The sequence below is a fragment of the Suricata suricatta genome, chromosome 6, assembly GCF_006229205.1.
Source record: "Suricata suricatta isolate VVHF042 chromosome 6, meerkat_22Aug2017_6uvM2_HiC, whole genome shotgun sequence".
NCBI classification, from domain to species: Eukaryota; Metazoa; Chordata; class Mammalia; order Carnivora; family Herpestidae; genus Suricata; species Suricata suricatta.
Window position 1 is genome coordinate 32,951,330 of NC_043705.1, and position 15,289 is coordinate 32,966,618.

The 15,289-nt window shown below is 43.2% G+C and overlaps 1 protein-coding gene and 1 non-coding gene across 6 annotated transcripts in view; one reads left to right on the forward strand and one right to left on the reverse strand.

Moving 5' to 3' along the window:
* The window catches only part of ARHGAP26 (Rho GTPase activating protein 26), a 419,918-nt gene that overhangs the window by 343,523 nt on the left and 61,106 nt on the right, over positions 1–15,289 (forward strand). The gene's annotated exons all lie outside the window — the stretch shown is intronic.
* LOC115295086 lies at positions 11,738–11,841 on the reverse strand. The gene has a single exon (XR_003910310.1). It is a non-coding gene; the product is annotated as a U6 spliceosomal RNA (small nuclear RNA).

A 15,289-nucleotide genomic window follows, 5' to 3' on the forward strand; every position in this document is an offset into this window, starting at 1 on the left:
TAAGACTCGGGAAAAGCGGAGTTGACCTTGCCTTTCTCTAGTGAAAATAATTCGAGGTTCAGCCGCAGATTGCCTTCAGGGCAGTTGTTGTACCTGATGAGGTACTGGGATGTCAGAACCTTCTCGTGCCCCTCTCCGTGCCTTGGTTGCAGGGTCACACCCTGCCATTCTATGTCTTTAAGATATTCACAGTTTATAGATCAGTAAAATGGGTCCAACAATTTTTGCTTTAGAGGAGACTCGGATATTAAGGCATGAGGGGCGGGGAAAGGACTCTAAAATGGAGTTAAGGGGTATGTACACTGCAGACGAAACAATAGCATAAAATGAAATCACATACTGGGAAAATATGGTCTGTTTTCAGTGGTTGACAGCTTTAAATCCCACCTTAATGTTCAGGAAATTGAATTACTCACCTATTACCTGGTGGGTAAAATGTTTACTCGCCAAGAAGTATACCAGTGCCTCAAGAGCTCACGGTAGTTTAACTCGTACAGCTTATGGGCAGTGAGTCTCTTCTGCTTCTCCATGGCCACCCTTGCCTGTGGACACTCCACCTCTTGCTTGCTATCTGGCCTTGTCAAGCACTCCTATATCTGCTTTCCTAGACTCGAAGGAGAGTCTGGTTTCTCTCTCTCTCTCTTTCTTTCTCTCTCTCTCTCTCTCTCTGTCTCTCTGTCTCTCTGCCTGCCCATCCCTCCCTCCCTCCCTGCCTCTGCCTCCGTCTCTCTCTCTGTCTCTCTCTCTCTTCCTCTCTCCCCATTTTGTCTAAACCTTTGTACCTGTCAGTTACTGATGTTATTTGTTGCTCAGCATGAGCGAGGTTGAATTTCAGGCCCAGGTTGCTTACTGTCCCCTGGTTTTAGCCGGCAGTACCAATTAGTGGTCTTGAATCTTTGTTTTTAGTAGCTGGCAGCTGGGAGCCCCCTGAGTCACCACTGAGTACAATATGTCTAAAGAGACTGCTTCAGCAGCTAAGGGATAAATGGGACAATGTTTTTTAAAACAGGTCCTGGAGCAGGAGACTTTGGAGTTGTATTTTTCAGTCGTCTAGATGTGATTTGTTTTATGTAAAAACACTGGGGGTCACTCTGCCGGCTTCATACCATCCAAGGGGACCGTTCCCTGCCTGCTGGATGGGGGCTTTCCCAGGGAAGGAAGGGTGATGCTGGGAACAGCTTCTTTGTTTGACTTTCAAGGAAAGTTGGATGTAGGAGTGTGGGTGTTTCTGACAAGACTGCTATCCTTTTAGGCTTCTGGTGAATACCTTACTGATAGAATAGGTCTTGAGTTCAAGGCAGTTCCTGGAGTGGACGCAGTGTTGATACTGGCACTGACACCGGAGTTGGCCACCGCCCTGAATCAGGGCCCCAGGAGAGGCCCCATAAGCTCTACAGCAAGTCCACCCACCATTTTTGAAACCCAAGGCAGTGAGATGCCATTTCCAAGTCTGTGCCTAACCTTGTTTTTTCTGCCTGTGATTTTCTCGAGTGGACCATAAACAGCAACTAGGTGATCCTGGCAACAGAAGCCATAATACTTTGCCTGAAAAAGCGTGAGAAGTCTGTCAGCAGGGTATGCCATGGTGATTGGGCTCAGTCACAACCAACCAAGACCCCTGGGGAATGGAAGTGTCCATTCCCTCCATCCTTGTTCACTTTAAAGTGCACAGAGATCCTTGAATGGAAACACTTAATGATTCAGATGAAAACAGAAAACAAAGTCAGGGGGTGGGGGATTACCATTAGTTTGAATATTAATTAGGCATAAGGTGGGGACCCAGTCACCAGAAACTGTTCTTTTTTTTTTTTTTTCATTCATTTGCTTTTCATTGTTTTCATAATGACTGGAACGGTCATTATGACCACGTAATAGTCATAATGAAAGGAACATGCTTTGTGACTCAGCACCCTTTGGTACTTTAGGGACCACATTTTGCTGTCTCATTGGTAAATCTTTCCTAATTCCCCAAGGAGACCAGGGTGCTCTTGTTTGTGTGGGCATAATGCTAAATCAGGCATCAAAATTAGAGATGTACCATTTGAACCATGCCAGGTCAAGGCTACACTCTACATCTTTGGCAGGTCCTCAGCCAGACCTCCTAAAGTGTAGCCATCTTTCCTAAAGATAAGAGGACACTTGGTAAGTCAGGACCAAAGTGCAACTAGTCTAAAATTGGCAGCAACTATTGCTGACCTATTGTGTGGCCAGCCTGTGCTAAGCTACCAGGGGTAAACGAGAAAAAGAGGATTCCTGGCCTCCCCAAGAGTTTATAGTCAGGCTAAGGCGGAAGGACAGTGGTATATGGCAGTGCTAAATGGGATTTATAGCTCATAAGTGCTTTTATAGTTCACTAACTTTTTTTTTAACATTTATTTATTTTCAGAAGCTAAGGAGAGACTGAGGATGAGCAAGGGAGGGGCAGAGAAAGAGGGAGACACATAATCCAAAGCAGGCTCCAGGCTCTCATTTGTCATCACAGAGCCTGACGCCATGGAGCTTGAACCCATGAACCATATGCCCATGACCTGAGCCAAAGTCAGACGCTTATCCAACTGAGCCCCCAGGTACCCCCAGAGTTCACCAGCCTTTAACTGATTATGTTCACCTAGTGAGAATACTGGAAAAGGTGGACAGGTGAAATGTGAGGTTGGTGTTAGCTAAGATTACATAGATCAAAATGGATGGATCAAGATCATTGCAGATAAGAGGGTTGGGGGAGGTAAAGATGATCCACGATGGAAAAGAAAAAAAAAAGCCTACAGACATGTGTTGATAGAAAGGGAGCTTCCTTTCTCTCCTACCACTACCACCAAACAAGAAAACAAAAACAGCACCTACTAAGCCAACATTTGTTTGTTTATTTATTATTTTTATTATTTATTTATTTTATTTACTTAAGCAATTTCTATATCCACCATGGTAGCTCATGACCCTGAGATCAAATCAGCATTTCATGCTGGAACAACTAGACATCCACATGCAAGGTAGGTAGATAGAGATACAGACTTGATATCTTTCAAAATATTAATTCAAAATGGATCATAGACTGAAATGTAAAATACAAAACTATGAAATTTCTAGAAGATGGCATAAGAGAAAATCTAGGTGACCTTGGGTTTGGCAATGACTAGGTCCATGATCCATGAAAGAAAAAATTGGTTAAGTTGGACTTGATTTAGGTTAAAAACCTATGCCCTATGAAAGATATTATTAAGAAAAAGAAAAGCCAAGCCCAGAATAGGGGAAAATACTTGTAAAACACATACCTGATAAAGGATCAGTGTCCAAAATATACAAAGAACTCTTCACATTCAATAATAAATAAGCAGCCCAGTTAAAAATAGCACAAAAGATCTGGACAGGCACCTCGCTAAGAAGACATTTAGTTGCAAAACATCTGAAAAGATGTTCAATATCTTAGGTCATTAGGGAATAGCAAGTTAAAACAATGAGATCTCTCTGTATACCTGTTAGAACGCCTAAAATCTAAAACAGCGACACCACTGCTTTAATGTTCTGAGGATGTGGAGCAACAGGAACTCTCATGCATTGCGAGTGGGAATGCAAAAGGAGACACCCCCTTTGAAAGACAATTTGTCATTTTCTTAGAAAGCTAAACATAGATTTCTCATACGGCACAGTCCAGCAATCACACTCCCTGGTGTTTTTTCAAATGAGTTGAAAACTGAAGTTCACACAAAAACCTGCCTATGAGTATTTATAGCAGCTTCATTGATAATTGCCAAAGTTTGGAAGCAACCAGGGTGTTCTTGAGTAGGTGAATGGATAAACCAACTATGGTACATCTAGACAATGGAATATAATTTGGTGATAAAAAGAAGTGAGCTCTGAAGTCCAGAAAGAAGCCCCTCTGAAAATACTACAAAATTGTATGATACCACGTATCTGACGTTGTGGAAAAGACAAAACCATAGAGTCAGTAAAGAGATGAGTGAGCAGGTGGGAGGAGTAGGTGGAATGCCGGCCATTTTTAGGGTATTGACACCATTCTGCATGGCACTGTAACAGTGGGGATCAGACAACATTGTGTCTGTCAAAACCCATAAAACCAGTGGGTCAGAGAGTGAATCCTAATGTCAACCATGAACTTGAGTTACTAATAATGTATCAGATCGGTTTGTCAGTTGCAACAAATGTACCTCACAAATGAGAGATGTTGATTACAGGGGAATTTAGGCAGTGGGGAAATATTACATGGAAACTTTGAGTTATTTTGAGCAATTTTTCTGGAAACAGAAAACTGCTCTAAAAAATCAATACATTTTTTAAAAATCTGGATTTCTAACTTCTTTTAAAAGAAGTTAGAAGATTTGGCCATGCTAAATCCTTGTGTTGCTTGGTAACAGATGATGCTGGCCACAGGGGTTATCTTCTCACAACTGGCCTGGTTCACTCTGTCTTATCTCCTGGCTGTATCCCTGTGGTAGATTAAATATGGCCAAAGAATCTTTGCAACCCCCATTCAGAGGTGGACTCCTTGGATTTAGGCTGGCCCTCATCCAATGTCTTGATTTGGCCAATAGAATGTGGCACAGATGACATCGTGTGTGACCTCCAAGCCTGGGCCTTGCAGCCTTCCATCCCATCTTCTTGGAATCCAGCTGCCATGTAAAATGTCAAGTCTGGCCTCCTTGAGCATGACAGACCATTGGAGAGAGAAGCCCAGCCATCCCACCCAAGCCCAAGTCCAGGCCACCAGTCAGTTGAATGCAGCTACCTGAGTGAGTCTAGGAAGGACAAATAGAAAAGCTCCCCATTCAACCCACAGATTCATGAGAAATAATGCACTGTGAGTTTTTAAGCCGCTGAGTTTGGGCCAGTTTATTCAGCAATACCTGAATATGACAGAAGGCCTGTGCGTTGGTGACCTCAGAGTCCACCACCTGCCTTGGGAGAGGGCTGGATTGCCTGGGTGAGGCAGGAAAGGTTCTCACTGTAGAGAGTGGCAGCATGGAGACTAGCCCTTCAATTTTCAGAATCTTCTTTGAAAGAAAGTGATTCATAAATGAGATTCTAGGAAGTTAAGAGACAAAACAAAACCCATAGCTAATGACTGAGGCAGACAGAAAGATAGCTCAAACACTGGCATGGAAAGCAGGAAACCCAGGGTTTTACTGCTGGCACCAACATAGACTGGCTGGCACCAGTCCTCGGCCCCGGGCATGCCCATCCCCCCGCTCCTTGTGCCGGACAAAGCAGAGCTGACCTGTCTCTGAGAAAGGAGATTGTTCAAATGGTGCTTACAAAGGACTGACAAAATAAAAGTCACTCTACTCTCACAGTGACCAGTGGAGTTGGCCTTGTGCCGTTGCCTTTCTGGAAGATAGTGATTTTTGAGGAGGAAGTAAACAAATGCTAAGAAAGAAGTCAGGGGACGTCCCACTAGGGACATAAAAATTTTGAGTAATTCCCTCAAGTGAAAGACTCCTAGGTGAATGCTTTCTTCAGACCGCTGGGGAAGGGACGGAGGTGCTTGCTCAGATGGAAAGCACGCTAGGAGGACAGAGGATGATTCTAGCCATGGGAGGAGCCCACCCTTGGAGTTGTCCCTGCCCGAGTGGTTCCCCACCCCTAAAAAATAACTCACTGCCCAGTAGCCTCATAAGTAAAATGAATTTTTCTTGTCCTCGCCGCTTAACACACACACAGACACATTTCCAAGTTATTTCTGGTGACCTAAAAGATGTGTGCATGCCAAACGCCTTCAAACTGTGCCAGAGTCAACCGTCCTCTACCTCTTAGTGGCCAGTGAGAGGCGAGAGAACAGCCTCTGGAATTCACAAGATAAACAGGGCTTGCGTCCAGGCTGTGTTGTTTCTCTGAAGCACTGCTGCTCCTTCTGACTTTGATTCAGTTGCTCTGAGATGAAATCTGAGGAAAACTTGAGAGGTATCTGTAAGATTTTACTTCTCTTTTTCACTTGATCCAGTCAACATTTACTCCCCACATGCTGTTTGAGCACCTCCTGTGGGCCGGGCATTATTCTGAGTGTGAGGATGCAGTGATAACGCCCGGGGGAGTTTGTCTCCTCCCTGGTCCTGTCTTGCAGTGGAGACAGGAGGTACAACGGTGTCTGTGTAGCAAATGCTGGAGAGTTGTACGGACAGAACTAACGAAGAATAGAGGAAGCACTGATTGGGAGGGAAAGGAGGCGAGCTACTTGAGTGCTTTCCTCCTCTCATTTTTCCCATTTAGAAAACAGGAATTGTACCTCCTCAGAAAGGTGTGGGAAAGATTAAATGAGATCATCTTTTATTTCCTACGTTGAGCCTGGTGAATAACAGTTAATTTTGTTTTGGTGGGCCTGCCCTCCTCCCTATCTCCTTTCTCGCGCTCTCTCCCCTCCACCTCTGTGTGTCTTTCTCATATGCGGACAGATGTCCCAGGCTGTTCTCCTCGCCTTCCTGCACCAGCTTCCCTCCTGAATTTGGGGAATGTGAGACTGCAGCTCTCAGTCCGGTCCTTGAGTTATCAGTGAGAAGGAGGAACTTCTCTAGGGACAGGCCTTGCCCCTCTTCAAACCCAGACCATCATTGGGGCAGGCAAGCATGTTGCTGAACAATTTGGAAACCCATCTCCCACGGGGTTGAGCTGTGTGCATAGCTGTTATTTACTGAGACCAAGTGAATCACAGAATGAATAATACGCATTAAACGGTGATAATAAGTGGTATATATTTAAAGTAATTGTATCACCTAAGTGTGATTTTATGCCAAAAGTGTTACACTGAAACAGGCAGCTATGATTTTACTACAATGATCTTGATTTGTCATTCTTTGGAATGCAGAGATTCGAAGAGGAAGTTTTCCTCGGTGGCTGAATCACTTTTCTGTGGAGGAGGATCTTCCCTCCGAGACTGAGGATTCTGATTCTCACCCACCTCCAAGCAGAAAAGGTCCCTTCAGACTGTTTTGCCTGAAAACTTGGTAGCATTCTTCACCTTGGGAAATACTGTGAAGGTGACATCATTTTTCACAGGGGATCAGTTGCCTTTTCGTGTTCCTCCTCACCACCTCTGTGGTGGCCCAGTCAGGCTCGTTCTGGTTGTTTCTTAGAGCAGCTCGAAACCATCCTGCTCACGCCTCAGTCTGCCGGGTCCGCAGTGGCCGCAGCTCCTCCAAGTAACTAGGCCGTGTTCCCTGGGCATTTTTAGAGATGGTCGCTGATGTGACCCGTATTCTTGTTTTCTGAGTGGCTTCCTGTCAGCTTTTCCCATTCCCCAGCCAAGATCTCCTTCCCCAGTTTGGAGCCCAGCTGGCCTCCTTTGGTTGAGGGTGGAGATTCCTGCCTGATGACCCATCTGATTTTTATTGGATAAATGTGTTTGGTTATTAGCAGTTCTTTTTTCTTTCTTTCTTTTTTTTTCACATAAAAAAATTGCTCAAGGCAGCCCTCACACTTCATGACCCAGCAGGATTTCTTCCCAAGCACAGGGCTGTCAGTGCCACTTGGATCTCTGCAGCCTGTCAGCAGAGGGGGCATGGGAGGAGGTGGGGACGGGACACCGTTCAAGTGCTCAGCCACATCCCTGTTTTCCGGCACAGTGGAAATGGCAAATGAAAAAATGTCCTTCACACACATTGCTGTTTCTACCCCTGGGCGAGCTAACATCATAAAGGTTCTGTATTTTTTTCTGTCAACCAATTTATCTTGCTAAATAATCTCAAACAATTACTCACATTTGTCGTGACACAGAGTAGATGGTAACTAAAGCCTTGGGGCTTAATTAAACATATAAATAAGTGAATTTAATCTGAATTTAGCTGCCCTCAAATGCCTTATGGCACTGTATTTTATAGGTAAATAGGTGTTAGGCATTTATAAATCTTGAAAATTTTTTTTTATCAAATCTTTAGGGAAGAAAATAGGCTTAATATTTTGTGCATGGCTTTTAGCACTATTACGCCTATAAGGAGACTTTGAAGGAATTTCAAATTGCCATTTTTGTCACTTAGAATTAGATTTAGAATTGTTTCTCTCCCTACATATATACTTTGGGGAAATCTTATTAGTAAATTCAGATCCTAAATTGAGTAAATTAAAATCATATTAAAGTGCTCCTTTTTAAACCCTTTTAGTCAGTCTGGAAAGCAGATGCTTACTTAGCTAGGAACACATTTCTAGCTGGAAACAGCCTTAGGATCTTTCTTTTAACCCCTTGTCTGCATTAAGTATTTAGGAAACCAGGCAGGATCTAGCATGGGTCTCCTTCGCTCTCAGCTCCATAGGTCTTCCAGGGCGGGGTCTTAGCCCAGGGTGGTGGTCAGCGTGTTCCCTGGACCAGTATCCCTGGCACGAGCTGAGAGTCTATTAGATATACCTACCCTCAGGCTCCACCTCAGACTCACTGGACCAGCCGCTCTGGAGGAGTAGCCCAGGCTCTGTGTTCCAACAAGCTCTGCAGGTGATCTGCATACATCGTGAAGTCTGAGAACCATAAGCATAGAGCGCATTGGGCGGATGGACTTCCACAAGAATAAACACAGGACTGACCTCCTTGTAAAACCTGCAGGACCAAGCATGTGTCATTGCTAGCACTCTGGTTGTCCCTGCAGTGATGACAGTAGAGGGGCTCAAGAACACGCTGCCCCTGGCCTTTGAGATTAGTCACAACTTGTGAGGCTGGGGACTGATGAGTGTGCTTCTCAGAGGAACCCAGTTAGCTCACCAGGGCTGTACTTTCCAAAGCCCCAGGGAAGCCAGCCTACAGCTTTGCAAATGCGTGCTTTTTGGTCACAAATCAAGAAGGGGCAAGTGCCTCAATTAAACCAACAGATATTTTTATTGAGCACCTCCTGTATGTGTCACATGAGCAAATGAAGACCTTTGCATAGAGTGGAAATCCGCTTGGAAAGTTGTAGATGACCATTTAACATGGATAGGAGATTTGAGACTTCTAAATCAGTCTTCCCCAAACTGGTACATGAGGAGAGGGGCAGGTGGGGAAGAGCAAGAGCTGAGTTGGATAAAGTTCAACAGATTCTGGTCTCGAGGACTTTTGAGCCATTAATATGTCCATTGTGCATCTCCCAAAGGGCATGTGTTATGCCACGTTTCCTAAATGTATTTGACCTTAGAATGTGCTCTTGACAGCCCATCTTGTTAGCCTCTTAAGAGTCTATTCTACAGTTGAAGAAGTGCTTTTCTATATGAACACTCTGCTTTTGAGGGGGGAAATGTATTTTTCATAATGCATGGCATTATTGGGGCAACAGTTCTTCAGGACAGCAGATGTAGTTTATATATACATTTATGGTTACAAATAGCTGTCTGAAGGCTGACATGAACTATATCATGTACGAAAAGCTTTGGAATCTGGTGTAAGGAAAACCCATTGGGCCTGGTAGTGAAGCTTTGGCTCTGCTGTTTCCTGACTGTCAACTTGGGCAGTTTGTTCCCCTCTGTGAGCTAAACCTCCTCTGTGAAATGGGAATAATAACAATAATAAAAAGAATTGTCCTAAAGTTAGACCTATCTTCAAGGTTGTTGTGAGGGTCAGATGAATTAATACCTGCATAAATATGTGGTAAATCGGTTTCCTTCTATGCTAAGCAAAAATTGGTTTGCTCTTAGCCTGTTGCCCTACTATGAACAGATTCTGACTATTGATCTCTTCTGGTGGTAGGAGTAGACACTCAGTGGTGATTTTTGTTGATTTGATCCTGGTGTGACACAGAGAACCCATATTAAAAATACTAAGGTAATTTTAAAATAAGACACCTAAAACTAAGTTAACTACAAATAACAAAATAGACTGAAATCAGTAGGAGCACTCCTCGTTAAAGACTGCTTTCAGGCTGTTTGCACAGAATCTGCAGGCTCAGGTGTTTACTCTCCACAGTCTTGTCAAGCCATATATCTATTCCATCATTTCTCTGTTGGGTGGAGCCGACTGGAACGATACTAATTAGAGGAAGAACCTATTTGCAATCCTGAGTTTTCACTGGGGGATAATTCAGCCTCAGGAATGCCTTTCCAGCCTGTGACTCTGTAAATTTGTGTGTCATTGTGACAAAAAGAAAAAGAGTTTCTAAAAGTGTTCTGAATTTCTGCCTCTTAGTCATTCACTCCATTTGCTCTCTTGGGTTCTTTTAGTGCCTGTTAGCTTCTTTCTCAAAGAAACAGTGGAGTTCTCCCCAAGACATTGTTTCATTGTTCACTTCAATAGTCCTTACAAGGGGCCCCTGGGTGGCTCAGTCAGTTGAGCCACTTCGGCTCAGTTCAAGATCTCATGGTCCCTGGTTCAAGTCCTGAGTCAGGCTCTGTGCTGACAGCTCACATCCTGGAGCCTGCTTTGGATTCTGCATCTCCCCCTCTCTTTGCCTCTCTCTCATTCATGCTCTGTCTCTCAAAACTAAGTAAAAGTTAAAAAAAAAAAAAAAGTTTCACATTGAACAGGTGGTGGGGCTGTGCCCTGGTTTTTGTCAAAAATATGCAGTAAAGGAATAAAAGTCGCTGTATGGACCACCCATTACCTCTTATTGCCTTCTGTGAAGAAGCTGTGCCTTCTGAGAGATCCAAGATGATATTGGCCACAAAGAAAGAAATGCAAAGATGTCTGTCCAAGGATAATGTATTAGAATCCTAAGAAGCAACATCAGCACCATGAAAATAGCGTAATTCAGGGAGGGTTTATTTATATAGGGGTGGTGGCAGGAAAATCACAGGAGATAATGCAGTAAACCGGGGCTAGTTGTACCCAACCATTTAGCATCCTTAGGCTGGAGGGACGCGAGTAGAAAATGGTGACCAGCCCTAGAAGCAGAGAGAGGTCTCTAGAGTCAGTACCTTGAAAGGAATTTTGGTCAAGGGACTCAACCAGGTTCAGACAACCTCTCAGAGAGACAAGGGAATAAATACCTTGATACTTTCCTTTCTCCTGCTAATCTCTTGCCAGAGCTCCCCCCTTGGTGACCCCAACAGGAAGCCAGAGGATGCAGGATGTGATCCATGCTAGTTCTCGCCTAGGGAAAAGAGGGCAGGAAGCACAATAGGTGTTGTCTAGTGCAGATGTAGATTGTAACACCATGTATAAAAGCCAAAGAGTGGGACCTGAAGGGATAAGCATCGGTAAAAGACTGCCAAAATAAGTACTGGAGTAGACCGCTACCCAGTACGGCAGAGGAATGAGTATGAAATTTAGTATTACCTGAGGAACCTAAAGTGGAAAATGACAACATCCTTTCCCAGAGCCTCAGAGTTAATTGGCCTGGGGTAGTGTCTGAATTTTGGTATTTTTCTTAAACTTGCTGGGTGATTTTGATAGCCACTTAGATTTGAAAACTATTGGTGTGCGTGGCTTAACCTACTTATATATGACTCCAGTGATATATACACCTACAGGTATGTGTGCATGTTTGTAATATTTCTGGAAAGATACAGGGGAGCGAATCTATGCGGTTATCTCTCATAGAGACCCATGGGACAGTGGTTTTTGGTGCAAGGGACACTGACATTTCCTTTCAACACTACCCTTTTGTAGTGTTAGAATTTTTTTAACGTGTGTATGCTTTGATCGTTCTGTTTTTAAAACTCAGAAGTAAATTTTCTCAGTTTTAAAATCACCATTTTATTTTTTTCTTAAAGTTGTGGGGTACATCTTTGTTAGAAGGATATTTTTTAATACGTGTGCTTTAATTTCCCAGTTTTATTGAACAATAATTGGCACACGTCACTGTATAAGTTTAAGGCATAGGCTTGATGGTCTGAGTTTTAAAACATGGGATGCTTTACAATTTGTGTGTCGTTTTTGCCCAGAGGTCACGCTAATCTCTGTATCCTTCCAATTTTTAGTATGTGTGCTGCTGAAGGAAACACAGGAATTTTTATAAACTTTTAAAATTTGTTACATTCTCAGTAACTAAGGATATGAGTAAGACACTGTTTAAAGAATAAGACCTGTACCAAGAAGGTGTTGCTTTTGGTGAGTTTCAGTGAAATCAAGTCTTCTTGAATTATTATTTCAGTGGCCCAATGACTGTTGTCCAGGCTGGTCTTTCTAGGGCTCCTGGTCAGGTTAGAAAATGGCAACTCTTGGGACAGCACAGGACATTTGTCTACAGGAGCTAGGTGAAGTAGATCCAGTTAGATCCCTGCGTCTGGCCTGACTTAGATTTCTGACTTCAGATTACTAATTTGAGATGCCCTAACTTAGGAAACCAGAAAGTCATTTTTTACATTTACTCATGAACTTCTCCACCGTCTCCTAAACCAACATTGTGAAATTTAAGTAGTTCAATTTTCTGGTGCTATATATAGTTCTTTAACCTGATCTTCATCTGTCATCCTCCATCTGCTCTCTCCCCCAATTTCCTTTTAAAGCCCCATTTTAAAGCGGAATATATAATGGAAAAACCTTAACTCTTGACCTTTATGGAGGTACACTAGAATTATTCAATAATAATTAGCAGTTGCCCTGGTAACCTCAGACACACTGGCTAAATCACCTGTATTCCACACTACCCCTGCCTTCTAGCCAGTAAGATCACCTGCTTCAGGCTGATGAAAAAAGGAACAATTACTTTTATAACCCTTTTCAGCTTCTGTTGTAGGAGTAGGAAAAGTGATCTTATTTTGATTACACGCACTCAAAAGAGGTTTTTTTGTTGTTCTAGTGACTGAAAGCAGTGACATAGAGAAATCATCTTAGGTTTTGAGCAAGTTGGCAAGCTCTGCTCAGTTTTGTTCACTATTTTCCCAGCCTTAGAAGACATAGGCAGGTGCAGCTTGCAGATTAGAATCTAGGAGTCACGGCGCTTAGGGATATGATGAGAAAATGACATTGGCAAGACTGTCGGCATGCCACCTCAGACATCCCTGACTAGGATGATGAAAGCCCACTAACTTCAGCCCTTGGACTGGAAGAATACTGCTTGAAAGTTGGAAAACCCAAAGCTGAAGTGCAGGAGATTTCTTACATAAAGCAAATGTGTTGACTTCAGTTCTGTCTCTGAGGAAGTGTGTATCCTCCCTTAACTTCCATATGTCGTGCCTTACAGCACAGACGTCATGATAGGAGTGCCATGGAACTCTTCGCTTCCTCTGGGGGAGAAGCAGCCCCCACCCCCTCACACATCCTCTTTCCCATTTTCTTCTTGATCCTTTGTGTGAAAGTGGAATTAGAGGAAATATGTCCTTACTCATCTCATGGCAGTACTTACAATGTACAATTGTCACAGTGAAAATACACTGGCAGGAGATCGAGAAGCAGAGTCATGGGAATCCTGACACGCTAATCCAGTAGAGACAAGATCCGCATGTTAGTGACTGACAGGCCAACGTAATCATCCCGGACAGTAGTTAGATCCAGCTCTGTCCCAGGTGAAGACTTCAGTTGAATAATTATGAGCGGAAGAACACCCATCAACTGCTCTTCCTCGACCCTCTAACTTTTCTTAAATCTCAGTGGAGTGTAGACTTATCTTTATCTTACATGTCCCTTTGGTATATGGCACCTCCAGTTGAACATTGGCTGCTATATCCTGCACCCTAGAGTCCTCACAAACATCAACCAAAATCAGCCAGGCCTGACAGTCCCTTCCCAGTCATTTAGCAAACATACACTAAGTACCTACTGTCTCAGACCGTGTTCCAGGCACTAGGAAAGAGACGAGCAAATACTCTCCCCCTCAGATCTCTTACAGCCCAGATGGTAGAAATCAGCTCTACATGCATAGGGCAAGCTTTGCTGCCAAAATGAGACAGATTTTAAGTAGTGAGTGAGTGGCTTGGTCATTCACTTAAAAATATTTATGGTTGGATGAATTGTCTTTGCAGTTTATGTTGTACGGGCAGGGTTTCCAATAATCTCTATACTTTATCTTCTAGATCTCCTTTGAAGTTTGTAATTTCCTTGTCTACTTCAGTCCAGTTCACTGAAAGTGGGGGAGGAGGAGTGGTAGTTTTATGACCCAACTTTTTTATTCTTTTAGCCAGGAGACTGCCTATGGCTAAAAAATGCCATTTGTCATTGGGCTGAGGAAAAAATATGGTGCAGTGTCCCAAATGTTTCTTTGTTTGCTTGCTTATTTGTTTTTCACAGAAGTCTCTATGGATCTACATTTAAGATGCCATCGGGGCACCCGAGTGGCTTAATCAGTTAAGCACCTGACTTCCGCTCAGGTTATGATCTTGAGGTTCTTGGGTTTGAGCCTCGCATCGGGCTCTGTGCGGACAGCTCAGAGCTTGCAGCCAGCTTTGGATTCTCTGTCTCCCTCTCTCTGGTCTTCCTCCCTTGTGTTCTGTCTCCCTCGCTCTCTCAAAGATAAACATTTAAAAAATTAGTTAAAAATTTTTTTAAAGAGGACATAACAGAGGCAGAAAAATTATTTAGAGGAACAAAAAGTTGGAATTCGATCATTTGATTGTGTTGTATTTTGAAGCCTCCCATCCCCAACCTGAATTTCTCACTAGGACTCTTAGACTTTTTTCCCTCTCAGACAGCTAGCAGTTTACTAATACTTGTGACAGAAATCTGGCCATTTCTTGTATAAAACCCTACACTAACTATCTTGTTCAATTGAAATTTAATTCACAACTTGAAGGGCTGTTTTCTGTACTTATATGGAAAAGAAAAGTTCTTGGGAATTAGTAGTTCTTTCGATTCTGAGTCATTGAAAAATAAGTGAAGAAGTTTTGCTACCTAATTGTCCTGCACCAGCCATATAGCTGTGAAGGGGTGCAGGCTTTTTATTCTGGTTCTTTGTCCATAAGGAAATTCTAAATTCCCTCTTCTTCACAAACCAGTTATTAAGTTCTGCCTTTAATTTCAGCGTGAGTCAGTTAGATCAGATGCCCCGAAGCAAACACTCGGGTTCATCATTTCAAAGGAAGAAACTTTTCTTGCTGTATTTTTCTTTGCACACGTGGCTGATTTTTCCAACCTTTTCTTCTGCTTCCAGAAAGGTCACCTTCTGGTGTTTATTCTTTTTGAGGTACACTTCACTAACTAATTCCAGTGGCAATTCAAAGAGAGACTTAACAGAACTTGAGCTGAGTTGATATCTTGGACACAACTTGGTGTGAACTGGGCTGTCGAGAGTTCTGTTAGCCCTAATCTGGATACCCCTGTTGAAAGTCAGCCAGCTTTGTGCCTTATTCCCTGCTTTTCGGGTGCCTCATACAAGGAGGTCACCAATATATCCCACCAAAGTAGGCACGCCTCAGGAAGAATTAGGTCTCTGTGTACAAAATGTTCAACAGAAACTGAAGATGCTCATCGAGAATATGAATATGTCATCAGTAACACTGGGCCCCCAGAACAGGA